The sequence below is a fragment of the Acipenser ruthenus genome, chromosome 10 (assembly GCF_902713425.1).
Source record: "Acipenser ruthenus chromosome 10, fAciRut3.2 maternal haplotype, whole genome shotgun sequence".
In the NCBI taxonomy this organism is placed as follows: domain Eukaryota; kingdom Metazoa; phylum Chordata; class Actinopteri; order Acipenseriformes; family Acipenseridae; genus Acipenser; species Acipenser ruthenus.
Window position 1 is genome coordinate 50,428,923 of NC_081198.1, and position 25,331 is coordinate 50,454,253.

The 25,331-nt window shown below is 41.3% G+C and overlaps 1 protein-coding gene across 22 annotated transcripts in view; it reads right to left on the reverse strand.

Moving 5' to 3' along the window:
• LOC117411499 (microtubule-associated protein 2-like) overlaps nt 1-25,331 on the reverse strand; it is an 87,627-nt gene that overhangs the window by 51,287 nt on the left and 11,009 nt on the right. For 18 of the 22 annotated variants that reach the window (XM_059032532.1, XM_059032531.1, XM_059032528.1 and 15 more), the window contains exon 2: nt 3,258-3,324. The gene's annotated coding sequence lies outside the window, so the exon portion shown is untranslated. Of the gene's footprint in view, nt 1-3,257; nt 3,456-3,512; nt 3,656-25,331 lie in introns of those variants that run through there. The other 4 variants (XM_059032533.1, XM_059032530.1, XM_059032527.1 and 1 more) reach the window with 2 other exon arrangements.

Here is a 25,331-nt window from a genome sequence, read left to right on the forward strand (position 1 = left end):
GTCTTTGTTTATCGGACACACCATCTCCAGGTCTTAATCCACCTGAACATTGATGGTTCTAGTTGAAGAGGAGGGTGAACAGAACTGTCTAAAAACAGCTATAACTGTGCAGAAATCTTGCACAAGTCGAAGGAGCTCATCGTTGAATGTTTTAAAACAAAACGCCCTTTAAAAGAGACAACATTAAAATGAATCAATCTTGTAGTCTTTAAAAGGCCTCAAATTAAATATTTGATTATTTATATTTTTCTAATAAGCAAGTCATTTTGTATTCTCATGTACAAAAATTACAAAGGAGGTACGCACACCAATAAAGTAGTGAGGTGCGGTTTACAAGGCAGTGCCAAAACTACATTTAAAAAAAAGAAAATAAACTGCACACTCAAAAAGCAATCCCTTTAAAATAAAATCATTTTGTTATATTAACCAACGTTTTGGTACGAAGTACCTTCATCAGGGTACACATGTACACACATACAGTACCACAGCCTACATATTTCAATTTGTTTTCAGTGAATGCTGTCAATCAATGCCTGTATAAATATAGAAAGTGAGTGAAGGTAATGGGGTTAAAATTGTCAATGAAAAAAAAAACCCCACAGCACTTTTATTTCCATAGCAACACTTGTATTTCTATTGTCAGAACTTACCCTGAAAACACTGAAAGCAATGTGGTAACCATGGAAACCAAAATCCATTCGGGGATCGAGTAGGCTACCACTTTGATATTAGCTTTGAGTGTTTTGTGCACCCTACGCACATGCACATTATCATACAGAGGAAACACATAAGATTATTATTTGAAAATTGAAGAATAGCATTGAAGAGCTCATACAGTATAATAATTGTACAGTATAAAACATCAGATAACCCTCATTATTGCTTTCTGGCATACCTTTAATTACGTGACTAAACCATCCTTAATTGGATGAGCTCAGCCTCTGTACGCCTAAACATTCCTTCCTGCTGCACACTCCTTGGGCAAAAAAAGAATCCGCCCAGATAGCAATCTATATGTTACACCCTAATCAAAGATCAAGGAGGGGATCAATATTCCTTTTTATTTAAGTTTAAATGCATTTAAAATGCAACATAAACAAGCAGAATAAACACATTTGCTTGAATACATTTAAAATAGAAAACAAAATACAAACTGTGCTTCTCTGAATTATTAAAAATGATAATTACACAGTAACTTCTGAGTCTCTTTGTTATCTGAACCTTAATCTGCCCAAACATCTCTATGCAGTGCTAATGAATCCAGGTAAGTACTTCTTGACAATACAGTGTCTGGACAGTTTGTATTTCCCAAACACACGCCTAGTATATGAAGATTTAATCTCGTTATCAGGTACCTCATTCAGTACTTGCTGTCATGATTTGAGATTAATAACCCTGAAATGCTTGGATTAGACACATTCATTATGGAGATTAATAGAAAAATAAACCAAACAACATCACAGTCAGTATGTGACTAATACTGGCATCCAAGCATTTATTCTATAGAAATATTTTAAAGGTTTATCACTGACACATAACACAATTATCATAATTACCGCCTAATTAAACACAGATAAACACCGTCAAGTCACAACGGGTCACTGTGACTGCTTCAAATTATAAACAGGGTTTGCTTCAGAAAGGCAGACGAAATCTATTATAAATCCCCAAGAAGGAACAATGAGATAGTTATTACAATTCTTGTACATCTTATCCTGTGTTGAGATGTCATCCTGTGCATAGAACACGAAGGAGGAAAGGTTTATAAAAACGCAGGCTTTAAGTTCAGTGGAAGTTTTGGGTATTCATAAGAGATGTCAGTGGCGGTGTTTACATGCACAAGTCATGACAGTTTTCCTCACAACATTTGCTTACTTTTCAGGAAATGCGTTATATATATATATATATATATATATATATATATATATATATATATATATATATATATATACATGCCTGTTGTTATCGCTGCTGGACCTAGCAGCCATCAATTCAGTACAAGAAATGCCCCAGGGAAAAACTGCTGAAATCTTGTGAGCCACAAGCATGCTGGCTATTTTTATCGTGAGAAAGCGATTGACCCTGCCCTTACAGTCGTGCTGCCAGAAGGACGTCCTTTTGCTGTTTCACGATGTATTCACGTGACAACGTCACACAGTCAGATAATAAATATCTGAATATATGATATTTATACCCAGGTTGGCGTAGTGGCTACATGCTGTGATCCCTAATGGGATGCACATGGAGTGGTTCGAAGTTGTACAGTACCGAGGGTGGTTCAATATTGATTGCTTGTGTTATGACTACATGTCAACGGGACAGCCCTTTAACCCAAATGACATGCTTCAACAGGTCTGGTAACTTCAAATACAAAAAGAAATAAACACCATTTCAGTCAAACTGAAACAAATAACATCATTTTGATGCCATTGCAGCTCATTGTAATTTCTTAAATCTGCAGATGTACAACACCAAATTAAAAGCACATGAAAACAAAGCAAGCAGATCAAAAAACCAACCAGACAACCTAGACAGTGCAAATCAATACTACCTTCTCATCCATTTCATTTGCATTTAGCAAAGCACAACATGAACTTTGCTACATCAAACTCACTGGCTCGTTGCTCTGATCTGTATTCACTGGCTCAAATAGTTTCTCTGCAACCTACAAAGAAGAGCTTTGTATCAGATTATATTACTACCACAATAATAAGCCTGGCTTTACAATAAATTAATTGATATTACAGTTTGTTTCTGTTTTTCGTTTGGCTTGTTCGGGTGGTGCTGCTAAACAGATGCCTCTACCCTGAGTCATTCCTCAATTGCCGTCTCAATAAATTATGTCTAGACACAAACCGTTAAAAGTCTCAATAAAAAATAAAAAAATGACAGGCTCAAGATTTATGGCACATAGATAAACTGGTCAATATTCCAGTAGTGATAATGGAATAATGATCACTTGATTCTACACAGAAACACCAGGAATTAACTGTTACAGAACCATGAAAGCAATATTTTATTAAAGTATGCACACATACTGCACAAAGACAATGGTGAGAACAACAAAGGCAGTCGACTTATAAAATCGATTTGACATTAATTTTAGCATTAAAAGCCATCAGAGTGGAAGACAGAGGCTCGTCAATGGGGCTTGCCATTGGAGCCTAACAAAGAAAAAAAAAGGCTACGTTGCATTTGTAATATTAACAGGCAATGACGCAGCATGTCTGAGATTCAGAAGCTGAACAGTAACATACCTGGTGGCTGAGAGATGACTGCTTCAGCGCTTCAGTTCAGGGGAAGAAAAAAGGAAACGGAGAAAACCTGCAAGATGTGAGAGAGAGAGAGAGAGAAAAGGAGGCAGGTTTAGATGCAATGAAGAAGCAGCTGCAACAGCAGCACAGGAACCATCACCAGATCCCCAGCACAGTGCATCTCATCTGAATACATGAGACAAATGAAACAGGCTCACTGTCATCACTCACAGGACAACCCTATTGCATCTAACCCACCTTCTCCCACCTTCTACCGCAAATCAGAAACAAATGCTCCTCTAAAAACAGAGATAATTTTTTTTCCTGCACATGCTGTATGCAAGCTGAGAGAGAGAGAGAGAGAGAGAGAGAGAGAGAGAGAGAGAGAGAGAGAGAGAGAGACAAAGAGGGGGCGAGAGAGAGAGAAAGAGGGGGGGAGAAAGAGTGAGTGGGGGGGAGACAGTCTAGGAGATTTCTAGAAGGGTGCGATAGCCCAGCCTGAAAGCTCAGTGCTTTGCCATTGCAACCTCTCTCTCTCTCTCTCTCTCTCTCTCTCTCTCTCTCTCTCTCTCTCTCTCTCTCTCTCTCTCTCTCTCTCTCTCTCTCTCTCTCTCTCAATCCCTGCACAGATTGGTAATTGCATTTAATTGAAGCACGTCCTCTAGACACATGCTCCCTAATCCTCTATGTAAAGCAGTCGTAGGTCACCATAGCAAATGTCTCTTGTCAAATCCCCTCTCCAACTTTTCATACTGTAGGGTAAAAACGATGAGTCCATCTGCAGTAATCAAATAAGGAGAGCAGAGGCAGATATAGAAAGGAAACCATTACAGGGTTTGAAGAAAGACAGCTTTCCAATGGAACAGTCCAAGCAGCAACATATCCCGATTGCTGCTTCATGTATTGTTTGTCACTGTATCTTGTGGAAACTTGGAAGGTATAACAACCACCAATTGGGGATTTGTTCAGAGACCTTAACTTTTTTGTTTTTAATTTAGTGACCAATTATTATTTTTCCCCCAATTTAGAATGTCCAATTATGTTTTTTCTCCTCACTGCAGCGAGTCCCCGCACAGCACAGACGTTCTAAAGCCAGAATCGCTTTTATGCCGAGCAATCCACTGCAGAGGTGGACAGGCTACCGATCTACTCGGTGTCTGGCCAATAGGGTTCGCTGTTGTGCGATGAGGAGAAAGAGTCTCTGCCGGTTTCCCATCCCCCACACCGGGAGCATCAGAGCCAATGTGACGCCCCCTTCGGGGTCCCCAGCCAAGTTCGGCCTCTTTTCACAGCCAGGACGCGAACCGGCACCCTCCAAGCTGTGTGACTCATGCTGCATTCTCAGCGACAGCGCTTTAACTGGATGAGCCACTCGGGGACCCCAAGAGACCTTAACTTTAATCTCTTATTCTTACTGTATATAACATGGCTGTTTGGAATGATTACTGTACTCCAAACCAGTTGAATTTGTTTTCGCAATGAACCTTCATAAAGGTGTGCTGATTAGATTTTGGTGATGATCAGATCAAAGGTGACTGACTAGTGGCTATGTATGGCTTTTATATGGCAGGTGGGCTTATTACTCTGTACTCTATTGTAAAATATCCTATTTTCAGTATTATAAAATAGTATTGTCTGATCACATTCCATGAATAATTGTCCCAAAGCATTGAACAGATCATTATTATTATCAGTATTATTATTATTATTATTATTATTATTATTATTATTATTATTATATACTCATATCAGATTTAATTGCTATCTGTTATCCGAGAGCAGAAGAATACTGTTGTTATCTTGGCTTATTCAAACGAGCGGCATTACGAAATAAAAGAAATCAGGAGAGGGAATTTGTGTCCAATCCTATTCTTTTCTAAGATTACTGTCATAGGATCTTTAGTCTCTGAAAAGCAGAAGGATAATTACAGTGTTTCTGAGCTGATTGGGCAGAACAGCAGATAGCACCTCAAAAGAAAGAGAGATACCATTCAAATGCATAACACAATTTCAATTCATTGCACAGTTTATTAAGTACTGTAAGACAATGTGTACTCAGAGCTAACCTCTCCCTTATCCTCAAATGACCTCTCAAAACGACCACTAACATACATCACCACCACTGTACTGTAAGACTCGTGTTGGGTGAGCTGAGAGACAAAGCAACAAATTAAATGAGAGTCCTTGCCCTGATTGGTGCTTCTCAGCAGTAATTAAAGCCCTAATGTATAATCACTGGCAATTAAGGAAGAGTGAAGGGACCCTGGCTTTGATTGCAATAGTGGTTGTAATTGGGCCACCATTAGATTCCGGTGTTTAAAAAAAAAAAAAAAAAAAAAAAAAAGACTTAGCATCCAGCTGGACTGGCCTTTTTAAACTAGAACAAAGAATAAAGAGTTTATTTGGTTTCTGAATTCTTCTCATTTCAGATGTCCCCATGAGGCACCTCACAACACACCCCATGTGATTAGTGTGTGTGTGCATGTGCATGTGTGTGTGTGTATGTGTGTGTGTGTGTGTGTGGTGGTGTGTGCGTGTGTGTGTGTGTGGTGGTATGTGTGTGTGCAATTGTGCGTGTGTGTGGTGGGGTGTGTGCGTTGTGGGGTGCGTGTGTGTGTGTGGGGTGTGTTCATGTGCGTGCGTGTGTGTGTGGGGGGTGTGTGCATGTGTGTGTGTGAGTGTGTGTGAGTGTGTGTGTGTGTGTGTGTGTGGCGGGGTGTGTGTGGTGGGCTGTGTGTGTGTGGGTGTGGTGGGGTGTGTGTGTGGTGGGGTGTGTGTTTGTGGGTGTGGTGGGGTGTGTGTGTGTGTGGTGGGGGATGTGTGTGGGTGTCGTGGGGTGTGTGTGTGTGTGTGTGTGTGTGTGTGTGTGGTGGGGTGTGGGTGTGTGGGTGTGGTGGGGTGTGTGTGTGTGTGTGCGTGTGTGTGTGGTGGGGGATGTGTGTGGTGGGGTGTGTGTGAGTGGGTGTCGTGGGGTGTGTGTGTGTGTGTGTGTGTGTGTGTGTGTGTGTGTGTGTGTGTGTGTGTGTGTGTGTGGTGGGGGGGGGGGGTGCGGTGGGGTGTGTGTGTGTGTGGGTCCTGTCCCCTCCGTTTTCATCCTGGAGAGTAACCCAGTAACCACAGACAGTTTTATCATTACTGAGGGGCAGGCATCCTCAGGGGATGTAAAATCTACAGAACCTTTAAAAGGAAAGGAGCAGCTTGCTCGCTGCTGTCCCAGCCACTTACCGAAGAGCTAAACGGTCTGACAAGCCTCTCATGCATGCCCCTATATTAGAAAGGGGTTACTTAACTATATCCAACAGCATCCTCAAGTCTAGATGAGGAGGGAATAAACAGCTGCTACTGTACCTGGGAATAATCTCCCGATGCATGGTGCAATACTGCATTGTGTCCAGGAGGTGCATCGCTGAGGGCATTTTTAAATAGGATCAAAAAGAGTGAGGCGAGGATGGGAGGTGGGGGCCGAGCTATTCCTAATCGGTGTCTGCTTTTAATACCGCCATTCTAAAATTGAAAAGACAGATGGTCCTTTTGTTGTTGCTGTTATTCACACTAGACACGGCAAAAGATCTGTGAAAAGTCAAACCTAAGATATCCACCACCAACATATATTGGCCATCTCAATTCCCAGAGTGACATGCAGGCTTATTGTGCTGCCTAAGAACTGGAAATCCTCAGCATATTCATAACAACTACGCAAAACGTGTTGCTCAGACTCGACGTCTTCATAAACAATGGTACTACAGAACGAGCTCAGCTCTTGAGTTCCATTGTGTAACAAAGTGCTTCAGAAAGTGTAAAGAGTCATATCATCCATGTATAAGCAGGTCAGTAGAGAATATCCAGACTGAAGCTGCAGGTTTTAAATAATCAAGACCTCTTCTCAAAAGCCACAGTCAAACAGTCCTTTCCCAATTGCCTATATTTATCTTGAGTACTTATAGGCCTTTTCTCTCTATAAATCAAAGCAATGACCCAAATCCCATAATTGCACATGACATTAACTAATCCTTTCACGCCATCAATACAAACACTGCATTAGGGAACTCCATAACAAGCTGTGGACCACTTACCAACTTGCAATTTAAGTTGTTATTTTTACTATAGGTATACTGTATTAAAATAAAAAAAAAACTGTACAATTTATAAGGTGCTGAATTGATATTAACAGGTATCCCATAAGGATGCAGGTTTTAGCTGGAGGTGTTAAGCTCTGGGTGGAGTCCATAAGGCACGTGTTTCTAGCTGACACCTTTTCCTCTTTAGCGCACGAAAGTCTGCTGAAACCCCTTAAGCCCTTCCTGATGAGGGCTGGCTGTTTCTCTGCATGATTAATCAGCTCTGAGCTGCTGCCCTAAACCTCCTCTGCCATCAGGATTAATGCACCAGAAGAGTCTCCCCCAGCTGGCAGAGCAACCATCAGGTTTAATTGCGATGAAGAACTCAAAACAGCTTGTCAAATACAACACATCAGTGCTGGGTCCAAGTAGTAAGCGAGCCTCTTGCTAACCTAGACCAGTTTGGAATAAACCCAGTCCAGATTAGTGACGTGTACTGGAATCTGTACCATCCTAAAAATACCTGGTCTAGCCAGCCTTTTATGTGTTTGATATTTAGCATTTACTCAAATCAGCAGTAACCCTGGAATACAAAACAGGCTTTATTAATGTCCTTATATGTTTTAACATTACATAATAATTTAAAATTAAAATAAATCTGGAAAAAACAATTAAACTATCATTACAACAATGCACAACTGTTTTCAAAGGGTAATGGAAATGATGCTGTATCTTTTTTAAATCTAATTTACCCTCCCCTTTATTTATTCATTCATTTACTTACTTCGTTATTTAAAATTATGGGGAGTTTATACAGTAACTAGGCAGCGATGCCGATAGAGGATGTATAAAATGCAGCTTGTGTGGGTCTGATTCTGCAGTGATTGCTTTAATCCTCCAGGGCTGAGACATAGAGGCAGCACTGGAATGCAGATTAAACTCAGTAGAGCTCAGAGGGAGTGCAGCACAATGCAGTGTCAGGACTGCCAAATCACACACCTGCCGAAGATAGAGGATCCTCCACACAGCCATTACACAACAGAGCAGCCAGTGCAGCTAGTCTGACACAGCAACAGAACAGCCAGTACTGCTAGTCTTCACACAGCAACAGAACACCCAGTACTGCTAGTCTCACACAGCAACAGAACACCCAGTACTGCTAGTCTCACACAGCAACAGAACACCCAGTACTGCTAGTCTCACACAGCAACAGAACACCCAGTACTGCTAGTCTCACACAGCAACAGAACAGCCGGTACTGCTAGTCTCACACAGCAACAGAACAGCCAGTACTGCTAGTCTTCACACAGCAACAGAACAGCCAGTACTGCTAGTCTCACACAGCAACAGAACACCCAGTACTGCTAGTCTCACACAGCAACAGAACACCCAGTACTGCTAGCCTCACACAGCAACAGAACACCCAGTACTGCTAGGCTATACTCAGCAGACCTATTAAACAGTGTATCTGAGGGACGTCAGATTCAGTCTATCAATGAACTCCTGACAAGATGAGCCCTTTTTGTATTGTTCAGCGTGAGGGCTGTCAATCACCTTGGCTGACAGCTTCACAATGCGCCTGCAATAAAGTGGAATTGCACATTTGGCCCTGCAGTGATTTGTTCCGGGTTTTTTTTGTAAGCTGGCAAATGAACATCATTAGAGGATATTTACTGTACACAACACCTTATCCCTTTGAACATGCATGGTCTGATCTTGCTGCAGATATGCTACCAATTCATTATGGTAAACACATTTATTCAGGGGTTTTGAAAATAACAAGAATATGTGTCTGGTATTCATCACAGCAAGTCAAAACTGCACATGGAAAACATTTGTCTACTAAGGTTGACCTCATTATTTGAAGATACAGTATATACAGTAAAGATCCATTGATTGCAATTACATTAAGGTTCAAATGCTGACACAGTGACACTTCTAGCTGCAGATGCAGTGGGATACGGACCCAACTAACTGCCCCGTGTCTTATATACTAGGCAGTCGCTAATGTCACACCTCACATGGTCCAGCTCCCTCATTTAACTGCCTCTCAAAGCAATGGTTTTCTATGATCAAATGACACTCAATGACAATCAATTGATATCAGGGAGCTGGTCACACACACTAAGTGCTTTACCAGGGGACAGTATTCAGAACACCCTCAATAACTACAGCTGCTGTTCTTTTGTGTAATTTGAATAAATAAATGAAGCTCTGAGTTATCCACACCAGAGTGTCGCAGTCAATTCATACAGTAAATAGCAAAGCACATGGTGCAAAGCAGGAAGGGCTTGCTAGAAGGAACGCAGGAGCTTTGTACTGTCTGTCGAAGCCTGGGATTGAAGGCTGTGGAGAGGCCAGTTTTATGTATTAGCTTGTGTTCCTGGGATGGTCTCTTTGAGATTGAATTCTCTCCTGGGAGCAGACAGGAGAGGCAGCACTGACCAGTCACAGAATCGCTCTGGACTGTGGGGCTTTGAGAATCTGGGGAGTCATTTATTCCCTTCACTATTTATTTTAATGTGTATTTTAAATCTCATTAGTTCAGATTTACAGTTTGAGGTTTCTGGAAGCCAAACAATCAAAATACTGTAAAAATAATAAAATAAAATAAAAAATAGGACGAGAAAAGCATGTTTGGGAACAGAATTAGGAAGAATCTGGTGGGTTGAGTTTATCTAGTTGCATTGAATAATTTGTACTCATTTATTTGGGTTGTTCAAATCTGCCAAAGAGTTTAAGAGTTTTTTTTTTTTTTCTCAAACAAAATGTTCTTTCTTTTTCTTTCTTTCTTTCTTTCTTTCTTTCTTTCTTTCTTTCTTATTCTTTTTCTCTCTATCTTTTATTCTTTTCCCCTCTTCTCTTTGATTTCTCCTTCTTTGTTTCGTTCTTTCTTTAACGTGGCAGAGCTCCATCCAGGATGGCTCTTCAGAGAGGGATCTGTTCAGAAGGACTGAGACAGCACAACAAATTGAAACTGGATGCTGAAGAACATGCTCTTTGTTTTGAAGTTAAATTGAATGAACGTTTGTATAAAACGCCACACTGACAGCACTGGAGACTGAATAACTCTGTTTATCTGCTCTGCTCACACATGCACACGCACACGCATACGCACACACACACGCACGCACACACACACGCACACGCACACACACACACACACACACACACAGGTCACAAGTCTAGGAAATCAGGCATCACAGAGGGTGATAAACACAGAAAATACATCACGCTGCTTTCAAAAACTAACAGCCTCAGTATCACTTCTAAAATATCTCAATACCTAGAGGGCTTCCATTATGTCTAATGAACACACTAAACCACTAAAGCAAGATTTACAAAGAAAACCAATGTAAAAAAACAACAACAAACAAAGCATTTAATATGTGTGTGGAAGGCAGAGGATGTTAATGCTGTTGTTCACAATATAGACACAAAAGGCAAGTATTTCAAGCCTATTAGTATTGCAGTTCACAACACAGTCTCTTTAACAACTGTGATTTATCACATTGTACAGTATAAATATCATCTACTGCATGATAATAACAATTAACAGTTAATAATAGTTAATGGACCAGAGGACAGCATGCAGCCATCCTGAAGTCATAAAGACAACCTGACAACCTTTAACACATCCCTTTGTAACCCCATCAACAGCAAACAGCACAGACCTCTGCACCTAACCAAGTAATGCAGACAAGACATAGTGGCATGTGGGGTCGCCGGTTCGTGCCCAGCTTCTGTCATGTTAAAAAGCAATCAGATTTATTAAGCTCCCCGCAGTGTGAACCAATTGGGGGGTACATGGGTGAACCAGGCCAGTCCAATACACAGGAAACATATACAAACCATCACATGGTGACTATGGGGCTGTCGAGGTAAAGGCTGTGCAAGCTCTAATCGAGAGGCTGGTTTTGAGATCTTGGTAAGGTTAGAAGCTAGGCATTTGTTTTAATCTTTAAAATGATTAATTTAGTTTGCAGTTAGGAATTCTCATTAGTTTGCATTCTTGGCAGTTTTAATTTAAAGACTCCCAGAAGCGAAACATTCAGATAAACAATCAGACAAAAACAGCAAGTCTAATTAAACGATCATTATATATGCACCTGCCTATTTGTTCTCTTTTCAGTATTACATCACCCTGTTACTGATGCACTGGGTGGGAACTAACTGTGTGCTACACCTGCCAACAGTACCTTTGAAATAACAACATAATAGAGTGTTTTTCAAGGAACTCAATCACTAATCCTCTCATCAAGCAGTATTTTTTAAAGTTTTAAGTGTATATCGAAGAAATACTCCATAAAAAATAGTGAACTGTAAGGTTTTACAAATGATTGTATTATAAACTTGAGCCTGTTGCCAAGGGAGACAGTTCTAACCTTATCACTGTGGTGCCCGGAATAGATGGGCACATATTTATATAATATATATAAGTTTCACATATATCATTGTGATTACAATCTGAGGTGAAGCACTTGACCATATCAGGGTATTCAACATGTTTTACATAATCAGCCTCGAAAAAATCAGTCAGTGGTGCTTGGCAGCTGACTGCGAATGTGCAGAACCCACACCAGTGTTACCATGGCGATGACACCGTGGCAGTGTAACACTTTTGTACCGTATTGTATGGCTATGGATTTTACAATGGTAATGGGACCTCAGTGCTTTGGATCTCGTTCTAGTGGAGCACACACAGAACAGATAACAAAAACAGGTCAGAAATGAAGTATCAGGAACATCTACATGAAAATAACTGAACATCCTGTTCCCACTTCAATACTGTGTTCTATTGAAACTCCATATATCTGTGCTGTAGGAGCAGGAGGCACTAGAAGCACCTGCATGGTTAGCATGGTGCTAATTGCTGCCTGTCAGCTCTCCTCCCTAATTTACATGTATTTAAGTATCATGTAGCTGCTCCAGCTTTCATCAGCCGGCTAAAGCTGCCTACAAGGATAATTTCTCCATTAACTTCTTGACACCTGCAGCTCTCCATTCCTGATTAAACTCATAACTTCAGACAGGGAATTATTTCCTGTGCTATTAGGGCTTTGCTAGATCTGTGTTAATTCGCGGTGCTTCAGGTGTAGCAGGAAAGCAGAATGGAGTCATTTCAAACACTCCTTAGAAGGCTTCCACATGCACGCCATTCACATACACGACTGGCTTAATGCAAAACAGTAAACTTAACAATGTTGCCACTTCAAAAATATACCTGGCTGGTTCACTTGACATTGCCAAATCCACAACTCTTAACAGGGATGAACATCCAGCCCGTGGTAAAAAAAAGTGTCCAACCCTGCATCTGTCTCTGTAATCACTTTCCCAGAACTCCTGCTTCTAAATGTATTCCATCCTGTACCTAAAGTATTTATCCTTCTGGGGGTTACTCCGGTGTTCACCACGGTGGAGAGGAATGGTGATGCAGACCCAAGAGATCAGCCCAATGGACACACGACACAGGCTGCCAGGCACATCTTTGATTTCACCGTGCAGTACTTTGTGTTCTCTAAACAAACTTTCTGAGTGCTGGCTCTTCACTCTAATGAAGCTCCAATACTCTTTCCCTCTCTCTCTCTCTTTCTGCCCCTGCGAAGTGTTCAGGAAATACCTCACTAACAAAATATGCATCCCAAGGGCCAACTTAGACCAGAAGCATAATTTGTGTGGGGAAAGCGTAGAGAGGATTTTTTTTGTAGTGTTGAGTGTCAGTGTAGTTTGTTAGTTACTCTGCCTGCCAGTCCCAGGATATCTGGAAAGAGATGGAAGGGGTACAGACTTGCGGGTGGGAAGAGGGTTGTGGGATTACTGTAGAAACCACAGACCTCTGTTATTCCAAGTTTAGTCACAGGACCTCATGCAATTAGGATATAATTAGGTCCTGGACATGCATTCAAAATTAGCTGCATTTGATGGGATGCAAAACCCAAAAGCCAAATCTTTTGATGTAAACAGGGACAGGGCAGCGCCGAAAATGATTAATGATGGTCTTCAATTATCACGTATAAATACAAAATTAAATAAACCACAGATAATAAGGAGCAGGAATGGAATAAACCAAGCATGTACATGTTCAATGCAATTTAAAAATCAAATGTGCAGAAATGGAAAACTTAAAAATAAAAAGTATGTCCTCAACCCTTGATAGACTGGTTGGTCACAGGCTCCTCTTCACGGGGGGTAGTCTCAACTCTCTATGGACACTTGTTGAAACAAGCATGTAATCTGTTACCAGTTACCAAAATTTGGGAATGTGAAATGGAAAAGTTGGGCATCTCTCCGGATTGCGACACTGTATGGAGCAATACATTATCAACTTCCAAGAACCCAGCTCACCAGCTAATACATTTTAAACTCATGCATAAAGCGTACTTTTACATACTTTTTAAAATGAAATGGTGCCCTAGTCCGCTCTGTGCGGTTTGTCAGACTGGTGCATTGGACACGTACCTACATATGTTTTGGGAGTGTCCAATTTTGGCTGCGTTTTGAGTAGCTCAAACTATTTCTGAGCTGACAGAGGTTCAGATAACAAAAAATCTGGTTGTATTTTTACTGAACGATGATTCCTCCCTGGGTCTCAACACCAGAGCAGGATACTTCTGGCAGGTTTAACCGCAGCCAAGAAATTTATCTTCTGGCTTCGGATAGACCCTACTCCTCCTATGACCGCTACCTGGCTCTCGGACTTCAGAAGCATTGTCCTTTTGGAATGCTCCACAGCCAGGATTAATAGGGCACGTCCGACGACTATACAGACATGGAGTGCAACTGCAGCCGATCTGGCTACGCTGATGATTTAAATGATTTGAAATTATTTTTATTATTTTTTTTCCTAATGTGCCAGCTGTTGTTTTCTGTTTTTTGTGCTTGTTTGTTATTAAAAAAACAAGAAAATAAAATAAAGAAAAACAACTGATCATATATATATACTGTATATATACTGTATATATATATATATATATATATATACATATATATATATATATATATATATATATATATATATATACATATATATATATATATATATATATATATATATATATATATATATATATATATATACACCCAGATTAACCTGACAAGGAGTGGCAAGGGAAGGAACTGGCTACAATAACAATACTCCTTTCTGAAACCAATGGATTTAGGTTTGAGTTTAAACAAATAAAATTAAAACTACAAAGGGTCTGGGATGTGGTTTAATCACCGCTTTAGCTTGCTGCCTAATTGCCAAAATGCCTAATTGGTCAATTTGTTGAGGGAAATGCTGCCTTTTCCAGCCCAGTACTGTTCATGACCCCCCCCCCCCCCTCCCCCCCAATTGATAAATTAGATACACAAAGGAGCCTGTCTGGCAGCAACCCCGTCACTGTATGTGAGCAAGCACTACAATTCACAAATCACCAACATTTAGATAAATAAATAAAAAAGTTGGCCACATCAAAACTTTGGCTGGCACAGAGGTCTTTTTAAACTAGCTCCCAAATCTCCCCCCACCCCCAGGCAAAGCAATCTCTACATCATGGGGGCCTTTCTTTCCAGGGCTGTGAAGAGGACAAGTGCTTCATTCACTGAAGCGCACAGCAGCGACGAGCTCTCTCGGGGTCCTGGGGTTTATACGACCATGACTTTGAGCACAGAAAATGAATCAATTCTTTCAGAAAGGCAATGCTTTCCATGCAAAACAAGCTCTCTGTTTAAGCTACATGGCTTGTTTCTCTCTTTCTCTCCTATGAGAGCGCTAGGTTCAAACAGAAGCCCTGATTAAGGGGGACAGAGGGAGTGAGAAGAGGGGCGTTTTTCCAATTCATAAAAGATGACTATTGGCTAGCTAACCCCATACGGGCGTATCACAATCCCATTATCAGCAAGGTGCATGAGACTTGTAATCCCCAGACAGTGCAAACCGTGTTGCATGGGGTTTGTGACAGGCAAATAGCTTTAATGTCTTGTTCCAGGGAGTTACTGCAGCATTAAGCTAAGTGTGAGTTTTTTGTTCCATCCGCTGTCCTAGTTTTCCCTGGTTTAGTTGAAATGTGCTCTGTTGGGATACCTGCCTCTTGGCCCCACAATGAAGTCATCCTGGTTACTCGCAGTGTGTGTAAGGTAATAGATAGGTCACTGCTGAGAATAGTGCATTTATTCAGTCAGGGGGTCGAAGACATCATCGAGCAGCAAGCAGCTTACATTATCATATAAAATCATCCAGACCCTGGGACTCAATGACCCTGACCTGCCAGACCCTGGGACTCAATGACCCTGACCTGCCAGACCCTGGGACTCAATAACCCTGACCTGCCTTCCGGTTACAAATAGCTAAAAGTCCAAAATAAATAGTTGCCTACAGTACATGAATTACTTGTTTGTTTGTTTTTTGGAGTATGCAGAGAGAGAAGAATCTTCATCATGCATTTGGGTGCAGAACATGGGGGATCTGGTAATGATTTAAGTGCTGTTGTGGGTTGAGGCAAAGCAGAATCAGGGAAACGGCACAATTTACTGAGGGAGTTCCTCATGGTATTGCACCAGCATTTATAAGTGCAGACACTGAAGTTTCTTGTTTAAAAGGCTGGATTGGGATTCTTTTAAATGTTTACGGCAGATTAATAAAATATGAAATCATTTTTTCTTGCACCACATTTTAATAAGCTTCTTAAAATAGGGTTACAAGCTCCTGCTTTGCGAGGAGTCGCTAATTAAAGCAGAATATTTTTCATTGCTTAGCGACAGGCCAGTCCCACCCTCTGGAGTGCAAGGCTGTGTTTCCTGAACCTTAACAAGCACAGTTTCCTCAGAAGTCCCTCTCTTATTGGTATTATTGTTTCTATTGCTGGGAGGCATTCGAAGACTTTCAAAAGTGTTTTCCCCTTAAATTGCCACCACAATCCTGGCACCTCAATTTTCTTGCCAAATCTCTGGCCGCTGTGCGAAGTGGGTGTATGAAAGTGACAGGAAACAAGTTTCCAGACCTTGACAACAATCTAGCCAGCAAAGCTCAGCCTCCTTAATGAAATTCCATCAGCTTCTTTCTCAAGCCTAACTCAGCAGCACAGAGGCCGACACAAGATTGATTCAATCATGAAGGGCAGTGGGACTCCTGCTAATGAGCTTTTAGTACCAAAATCCCAAACTTTATAAAATCAGCCCAACTAGGGTTGCCAACTGTCCGGGTTTGACCCATGACAGTCCAGGAATTGGCATCTGTGTCCGGGTGGCAGGAATTAACAAGCCCGGATGCCCTAATGTCCAGTATTAAGTAAAATGCATAAGAAACACTAACCTTCCTTTCCAATTTTCTTTGACATACATTAGTTGCTTAAACGATTTCCACTGTCTTATTAGAAATGTACTGTTAAGTACTGGTCTGTACATTCGACTTTGTCCACAGCATTTGAATAATGTTGGCAACAACAAACATAACCACGTGATTTAAACAATCCAATTGAGGGGTTACAGTCACATGATGCCAGCAGGCTACGCCTCCATACTGGCAGTCAAAACAACCATGGAGGCTAATGCAAAAACTGTATATTCGTCTTCCACAGCAAAATGTAATCTATTTGCAACCACAGAGCACACTTCTTACCTCCAGTCACAGGAATTAGAAACATATGATGATAATTGCCAGGTACTTGGAATTTGTGACCCCTACTGACTGTGCACCCCTGGTGAGCGAGCAACTTTGACATGAAGTATCTTTTATTCCTTTTAAGAAAACTTTGTTACATTTTCAAAAAAAAACTTTGTTCTACAAAGCATCAGTAACTGGAATCTGTAGATTCTTTGTCCCTGTAAATGGTTAAGCTAAGAGACTATTAAAGGACTATGCTGTGCCAAAATGAGCACAGCATTAAGGAGGCTGTGTGGTCCAGTGGTTAAAGAAAAGGGCTCGTAACCAGGAGGTCCCCGGTTCAAATCCCATGAGCCACTGACTCATTGTGTGACTCTGAGCAAGTCACTTAACCTCCTTGTGCTCCGTCTTTCGGGTGAGACGTAGTTGTAAGTGACTTTGCAGCTGATGCATAGTTCACACACCCTAGTCTCTGTAAGGTGTCTGCTAAATAAACAAATAAAAATAATAATAACATGTAAGGTACGTGCATGAGGATTTCTGTTCAGTTTTCAAGTAGCCTAAAATTACAGGTAGATGAATGAAGTTTCCATTATTGTGCATTTAAATATGTTAGAAACTGATGATGGTTCCGTAACTTCACATTGAAGTTCAGTAAAATAATTAATGTAGCAAGTGGTGTGCTGTCTATGTATACAACTCGTTATCGAGTTTGATTGAAAGTTCGATTGCTAGAAATATCAAGAGCACAATACTGCATGTACTGCATGATTATTGATTTGCACTGAGATCTGGTGGTAATGTGTTAAACTGTATTACAGTATACTGCAGTTTTGATAGACCAAGGCTGACTGAGAAATATGTCTGGGTTTGGTCTGTGGAAAAGGTGGCAACCCTAAGCCCAACCCCTATTGCTGGAATATTGCACTATTCAACAATGATAAGTGAAGACTTATTAAAAACCAGCATTATGTATAAGCAGGTTGTGTGCTAAAAAGCACACAGGGGATAAAAACCTTATTTCACAAATAAACACAAACAGACTGTTAGAAGAGGAAGCTCGGCAAGGAAGCAAACCGATTCACAGACGCAGCGCTCCCTCCCACTCCGATAAGCCTTCATCCTGCAACGTCAGTCTTTGAAGAAACAGAGGGATTCAATGCGTGGAGGAGGGATATTAAAAATAGAACTGGACACAAATCAAACTCTGCTATACTGTAGAAGCAGGAGTGTCACAATTACAGTGCCCACAAGTATGATTCAGTTAGCTGTGCGCACTTTTCTACTTCAACCATAGGGTGACTTTAACCCTCTAGGTACAAGGGACATACGTGTCCACAACAAAAATTATGCTCACTTTCTTATTTTTGCAATGAGGTGCACAAAACAGCGTTTAAAATGTACTGACAGGTTGGATCTGTTCATCCTCGTGATAACTGAGTCGCTCTCAAATTTATTTTAATATATTATTATTATTATTTATTTCTTAGCAGACACCATTATCACCAAGATATCACATTATTTTTTTACATACAATTACATTATTTTTACACATTATTTTTTACATACAATTTTTGAATCTCTTATTAAATAATTTGGTAGCATTTAATACCAGTCTTTAGTTATGGTAAATATTTATTGCAGTGCACAGGGTAGTAAAATAACCCCAACATTATTCTATTGTGATGAAAAAGAAGAAAAAAAACAGACTTAGAATGCAATTATTCGTCCCTTGGACAGGCCAATGCCATTGTAAGCACTGCTGTATGTAGTCTAGCCTTTTTGTACATGTCCCGTGCTGTAGGATCCTCCTCGCTGCCACAGAACAGGACTCCGAAATTGTGCAGACAAGTGCTGCCTGCTCACATCACTGGGGCTCTGCTGGAAAGCGCAGAGAAGCGCAAGAGAAACGACCTTGGAGCTGGAGTTGGAGGAGATTCTCCCAGGTATCAACAGCAGGGCAGGCTGAGATCCGCCAATCAGCAGGGAGTACAACTCAGAAAAAAATATAGAAATATAAGAGTCCTGTTTGGTTCTCAGTGAAGGAAGAAGCCCAGCAGGGAACCAGCCTGTCTCTCCATGTCATCGTCGGCAGGTTGGGTAGTGGGGGGGGGGGGGGGGGGGGGGCAACACAATCGCCCAGACGCAGCGGGGGGGGAAAGCATCATCCAAATACCACCTGCCAGCATCATCAGCACAAAAACACTCTCACCTTATCACAATCACACTAATAAATGCAGTCATATTGTCACTGCAGGTCTGAGGCCAGGCTTAATCTGGGGGGCTCCTTTCCTTATAGCTGATTTGAAAAAGTAAATAGCAAAACAAACAACAGCTGTGATAAAGTGATGTGTTTTTGCAGTTTTGTTATCATAGTTTTTGTTATACAGTACTTTTTAAAGGCCACTAAGGAAAGTGGCACCATGATTAACCCTTTACTGTCCAGGGTATGTTCCCATACCTATTTTCACACTGTCATATATAATGGACACTGGCCAGCAAAGGGTTCAAATGTAATCCTATTGTATATTTTATTTCTGTAATCCTGTTGTATTATGATTCCTGGGTTAAATCAGTTTATTAAAAGAATAACAAAACTCCAAATAACTATTTGCCAAGGGAAAGTTATTTGTACTCTCCCCTGTAAGGAGGGACAGTCAGAGGCAGGGCTACTGTACTTACTGTCCCTCGTACGTGTCCCCGCATCGCCACGTCCATAGGAAAAGATTTCCACTCTACTGTGTTTAGTTTTAACAGCAACGAAGACAAACTGAAATAATTTCAAACCGACCATGTATTCTGAATAAATATTAAGAGTTAAGGGTTCTTAAGAACATGTGTGGAATGTATCACACATTTAGTTTGTTCTTACTAATTATGCATTTGAACTTTTATTGCACAGGGGCAGGCAAGAAAAAAAGAAAAAGCTCTATTATGGTTCCCATCAAAATGTAACCAATTAAACAGCAATTAATCAATCAAATCTCATGCCTTCCTTACAAAACTAACCCTCAGATATCTGCATTCAGGCAGCAATCCCTAAGCTTTGTTTCCTGGGACTGAATTACATTTTCTTTTGAAGCATGCAGCAGCAGCGGCAGGGCAATACAAAGTGAAGTGCTTGAGATGGACGAAGGGACTGTGTTATAATTGCAGTCAGGGGTTCAGCTGCCACAGCACGGATCAGAGCCAGATGCTGGCTGCACCAAATACACAATAACTGAGCAAGCAGATGGCAACAGATTAGCATCTAAATAAAAAGAAACAGGGATCCCCCTCGACTCGGCTGAAAGCAACTTGACTGCTAATAGGCTGTCAAACAATGGCCACCACACTTAAAGCCTGTACCTCATTATTATTGGGACTTTTACTGGGCCAGTGGGGAGAAAGCCAAAAGTGTTAAGAGTGTTCGTGATTGAGAGATTCTGACATTTATCTGAAATGCATTATTTTGTATAGAAGTTGCAGCAGTAACAGGCTTTAGCAGAGATTGTTCCCGTTCCAAACACCTCTCTCTCTGCAAAAGGAAGTTTCTCCTACTCTTTGTCCTGATTCTGTCTCTGCTCAATCTCTAAATGGTTCCTCTGGTCCTGGTCCCTGTGTTTGCAATCTATTTTCCAGACTGTACAAGTTCACTTTCCTCAACCCAACCTCTATCACTATGTGAATCACTACAATTCCATGAAACCTGCTTCAAAGCACTTCAACAAGAGAAGCCAGCACTGAACGTGTTACCCCCTCAGTCTGCACAGCGCTTCCTACTTCCCAGAGGAGACGTTCTTGCCCTGGAGAGCTGGTACTCATGATAAAGGAAGGGCTGGCACAGGACAGAGTCCCTATTAGACTGCTCTGCACCATGTCCTGTGCTCACATGCCACAGCAGATCAGACTCCAGTGAGTGCGCGGCTAGCAGGCCTGAGGAGCTGCAACCATGCAAACAGGTGTCATGATAACAAGCGTCTGCACTTCTGCCAGTAGCTATTAGCAGGTCGGAAGGAGGGCAAAGCATCTCAGCTGTGAATATCAAGACTGAAAACACCTTTCCTGTTGTATTTTCTGAACAGCAAAGTGGGCGCATCAGTTTATTTCACCTCTGGAGGCCTGGGTTACTTGCCTAGTTTACTGGAGCATTCTTCTTCATTGTATTAAAGCCAGAGTATCAACAGATTTTGGTCGTCACTCATTTCAGTTTGCAGCAGCCAATGACTGAAATGAGTTTCACCAAATGTAAAAATTAGAACGCTTCATATCTGAGGTTGCTTTTAGCCGTAGAGTCGACTCATTTTTTATGATAGATTATGTATTTTCTACACCTTATTTAATGTGTTTTATGTTGTTTGCTGTGGTGGTGTGAACCTCTTGCCAGGTCGTCATTGTAAATGCGAATTTGTTCTCAATTGACTCATCTGGATAAATAAAGGTTTTGATCGACTGATTCATTGGGTTCGGTCACATCGTTACCTTCATCCAGAACCTGGAGGCAGGCAGAAACCTTCAGAAACGGGTCATCAACAGAAGACCCCTTATAGAAGTTACCATGGAAATGTGGACATAGCGGCCATTGGCCAGGCAATGTGCTCAAACAGAGATGAATGGCAGCTGTGAGCTACTGCAGCAGTGCTGCTGTTTCTACCCTGTTTATTCTGCTAAAGCTTTTTCACAATGCGAGACTCAGCGCTGCTTAACCTTCTCGTGACCCTGCATCTAAATCTTTTTTTTTTTCTTTATCGCAGCAGTTTCTAGAACAAACTGAGAAACGGGAACCAGGATTTTTATTTTTATTGAACTCATATTTGTATGGGCAAAACATCCCATTGGGATGCAATATCTACAGCCATTTATGACAGCGCTTATGCAAAAACAAGATAAACCCTCTAGCTGTAGCTGTTTCATGTATTCAGAGGTTGACCTCAGTACATTGCTTTATAGTGCTGCAGGGCATCACAACTCACAGCACATGAATCTGAGATTTGATTTGAATCCAATCGGGTACATGGGTCCTAATAAAGTGACCAAGCCGTGTATGTGGGTGAAGATCGTTCAATAAATAAGAGGCAAGCCTTCAAAATGACTAAAGAAACTTCCTGAATAAGTCCAAACAAGTAAGAAACAACGTTTGGGTCACGTAAGAGCATCTAAATGATTGCATTGAGTTGTTTCCTGTGTTCATTTTATACATTCTCATAACTAAATCTGTGTTACTCTCGCTGCATTTTTACTAACACTGAGCACTGCGGCACAGGGCTGAGTGCGCTCCCTCCTACATATATCCAGAGCCTCCAGAGTGTATTGAACAAGCAAAGACAACAACAGCAGATCATCCAGATATCAGCAGCAAGTGCCACATGTCAGCCTCCGCTCTGCTGTACAGCAGCACTGACTCATCAGAAACTAAAACATAATAATTCCACTGAAGAATACTCAAAGGCTCTGTCTAAATTAAAACCACACCACTGGGCTTCTTTCAATGTTTTCAAGGTTTGGAGCTCCGGTCTCAGTTTGGCTTCACTTACCATCATACACACAAGACACACACCATAGACAAACATACAGCCTGTTGTTATATCAATTCCTGTAGAAATATCTTCAAAACTCGCTAGGCTGAAGCAGCCTCATAGGTGCAGTAGGTGAAGTATTAAACTACCTAGGGCACTTAATGCATGCAACTCCACGAGCGTGCAATAATAAAAAGATAATAAGGTTTACGAAATGTGCAGCTTCTGGAAAAGTCCATTAAATTCCAACCGTAATTAAAAAGCAAATAAAAATAACATTATAAAAGCTGGATGTGAACCAACAACCAGAGTTCTACAATCTCAACCCAACAAGCTCTGGAGGGTTTGGGACAAAGGGAGGCCCAAGGATTCCCCTGCGGTTTCCTACAAAACATTCACATAAATGAAAGGCTCTCTATTTGCATGTATAAATAATGAAAACCGATTGCAATCATTTTTCAGCTCTTGGATAGCAGCTCTGTGTTCCAGTCCAATAAAATGAATTTCTATCTGACTTAAGTATCAAAGGCAGAGAAGCCAACACAATCCCCAAGCAACATTGCTTAACTGAAACCCCCCCCCCCCCACCCCTCCACCCCCACCCCCACCCCCCAACCCATCTGCACGACACTAATACATGTTCAGCACACATTGTGTGACTCTGTATGGACCCTGCTCCGGAGAGGAGAGGGAGGTGGGTGACACAACATGAGTTCCCAGCGTTTGCTGTCTCCCACTCTGGCAGGGCTGGCTAACGCCTCCACACTGCTCAGCTCTGAAGCTGCTCTTCCCACGTGATTCATTCAATAACAACATGTCTGCACTGCAGCAGTGTGCCCACTGCCAGAGACAGAACACCCACTCCAGCAGACTGAAAACAGGTTCTCACCTCAAGCGTTAAAATGCAGATTCTTTATGCTATTACACCTTTTGTTTTATTAGAGCATACTGTATTCTGGACTGGTGCTGCTGTTTTGTTTTGTTGTTGTTGTTTTTTTTGGGGGGGGGGGGTTCTAAAAACCATATGGTTCCACCTAAATCTTCTGTGAAATGATTGACCAGTGATAAGTACCTTATATATATAAAAAGTAAACATGAATACAATAGCAATAGGTTTTTGATCCGCACAAACATGAAGGCTGAAAACTGTGACATTTAGTTTTACCAGGACTACTGGCAACCCTAAATCTGCAGGGGCTCTTATCATGGTACAATAAATCTATTGTAATCACACTGAAATGCATGTCTGTCCTGCATCACCCCTCCAGCTGTTTTGGCAGTCACACACCCATCCATTTTAAAGACGTTCCCTGCTTCCGCGCTGTGTATACTGGACTCCCCGAGCACTGCCTGTCTTTATCTGAATGCTGCTGGATTGAATATATGCTCCCCATCTGCAGTCACATTGTCGCAGTTTTGTTTTGGTTGTTGTGTTTCTCTGAATGCTTTGTTCAGAGCTCCCTTGACTTGAATGCTCCCTCCCTACTTATCCATGTTCAAGTGTGCTGGCACCAGACAGATGTTTCCCTTATAAAAGTTTACCATGGTAATTGTGCAGTTTTCCAATGCTCCCATCATTCTGATATGCATTTGTCATAGTTTACCATGGTTTGGCATGTTTTTTATAATATGCTTTACTATTCTCTCTGGGCTGTACAATGCTTACCTATGCTTTACTATGCTTTAGCTTTGCTTTATTACACTTTGTGATGCTTGTATTATGGCAAACATTTATAGTGTCATACCAGTACAATATATTTTATTGGACTCGTTTCAGGATCAAAACAGATTTTGCTAGACTCATTAATTTAGAATTTTTTTTTTTCCATAAGCTAAAGTAAAACAACGCTATAAATCCCTCTTTCTTTCTTTCAGCGGAACTGTAGAGATGTTGCTGCTTCATATTACTGCCTTGACTCAAATTTCAGGCATTCCCCAGAATGTCATGTTTTGTTAAACAATTTGGAGAGTGCCGTGCGTTGCTTCTTTTGGCGCCAACAAAAAAACAAGTTTGAAAAAACATAAGCCAAGCCATTTTGTCCCAGGGCTGAGAACTGTCTTCCACAGTTAGGATAATGAGCATCCTTTACTGACCCTCGCAGCTCTGCTGGTACCCGCGCTGTGGGGATGCCAGGGAGCACGGAAACACACACGTTCTCTCAGGCTCTTGGCTCAAACATGAGAGAATGAATTCAGACCTGAAGAGAGCATTGAGGTTTAAAATGTACCTCAGAGGATTAGAATCAATGCTGAGGAGGATTTCAGAGTTCATACTGACCTTAACTCAGGAACGTGCTTATACAGCCGTGTGAAACTTTCCTATTTGTTTTAGAGCAGTTCAAGTTCTGTTCAGGAAATGTCAAAGGATCCAAATGAATGTTCTGTAACTGAACGACGCTTGGAGAAATGTTAGGAGTTTCAGGTCTATGTTAAGGAATCTCAAAACTTTAAAACAGCAAAGGTAAGCGTGACAGGATAGCACTGTGGCCCAAGAGGTTACTGGCAGGAAGGAGACTCCGAAGCTGGAAAGCTGCAGTTTAAGTACTAAAGCGCACACTTATTAATCCCACAGGGGAACAAAACAACAATAAACAAACAAACAAATACGACATGAAGGTCAAAATAAAGAGTTAAAACCAAAACAAGCATGAGCCAGGCTGAACTACGCCTTCCCTGGCTTTCCTTCTCCTAACACCACCCCCAAAGGGTTTGTTTCCTCCCTTTCATTCCCTAATTAGCATCAATTACCGCATTAGGGAATGAGCACACCTGTGATTGTTGGCAGGTATAGATTTAACCCCATCCCTGCCACAGTAAATCTGAAGCACATCCTCATAGAAGGACTAGGTCCAGATATTGGCTAAGGCTCTGGCTTCCTGCGTGTGGTCTCCAATAGGAACTGCAGCATAGCTTGAAGCAATCCTGGCACGGGTATCTAGAA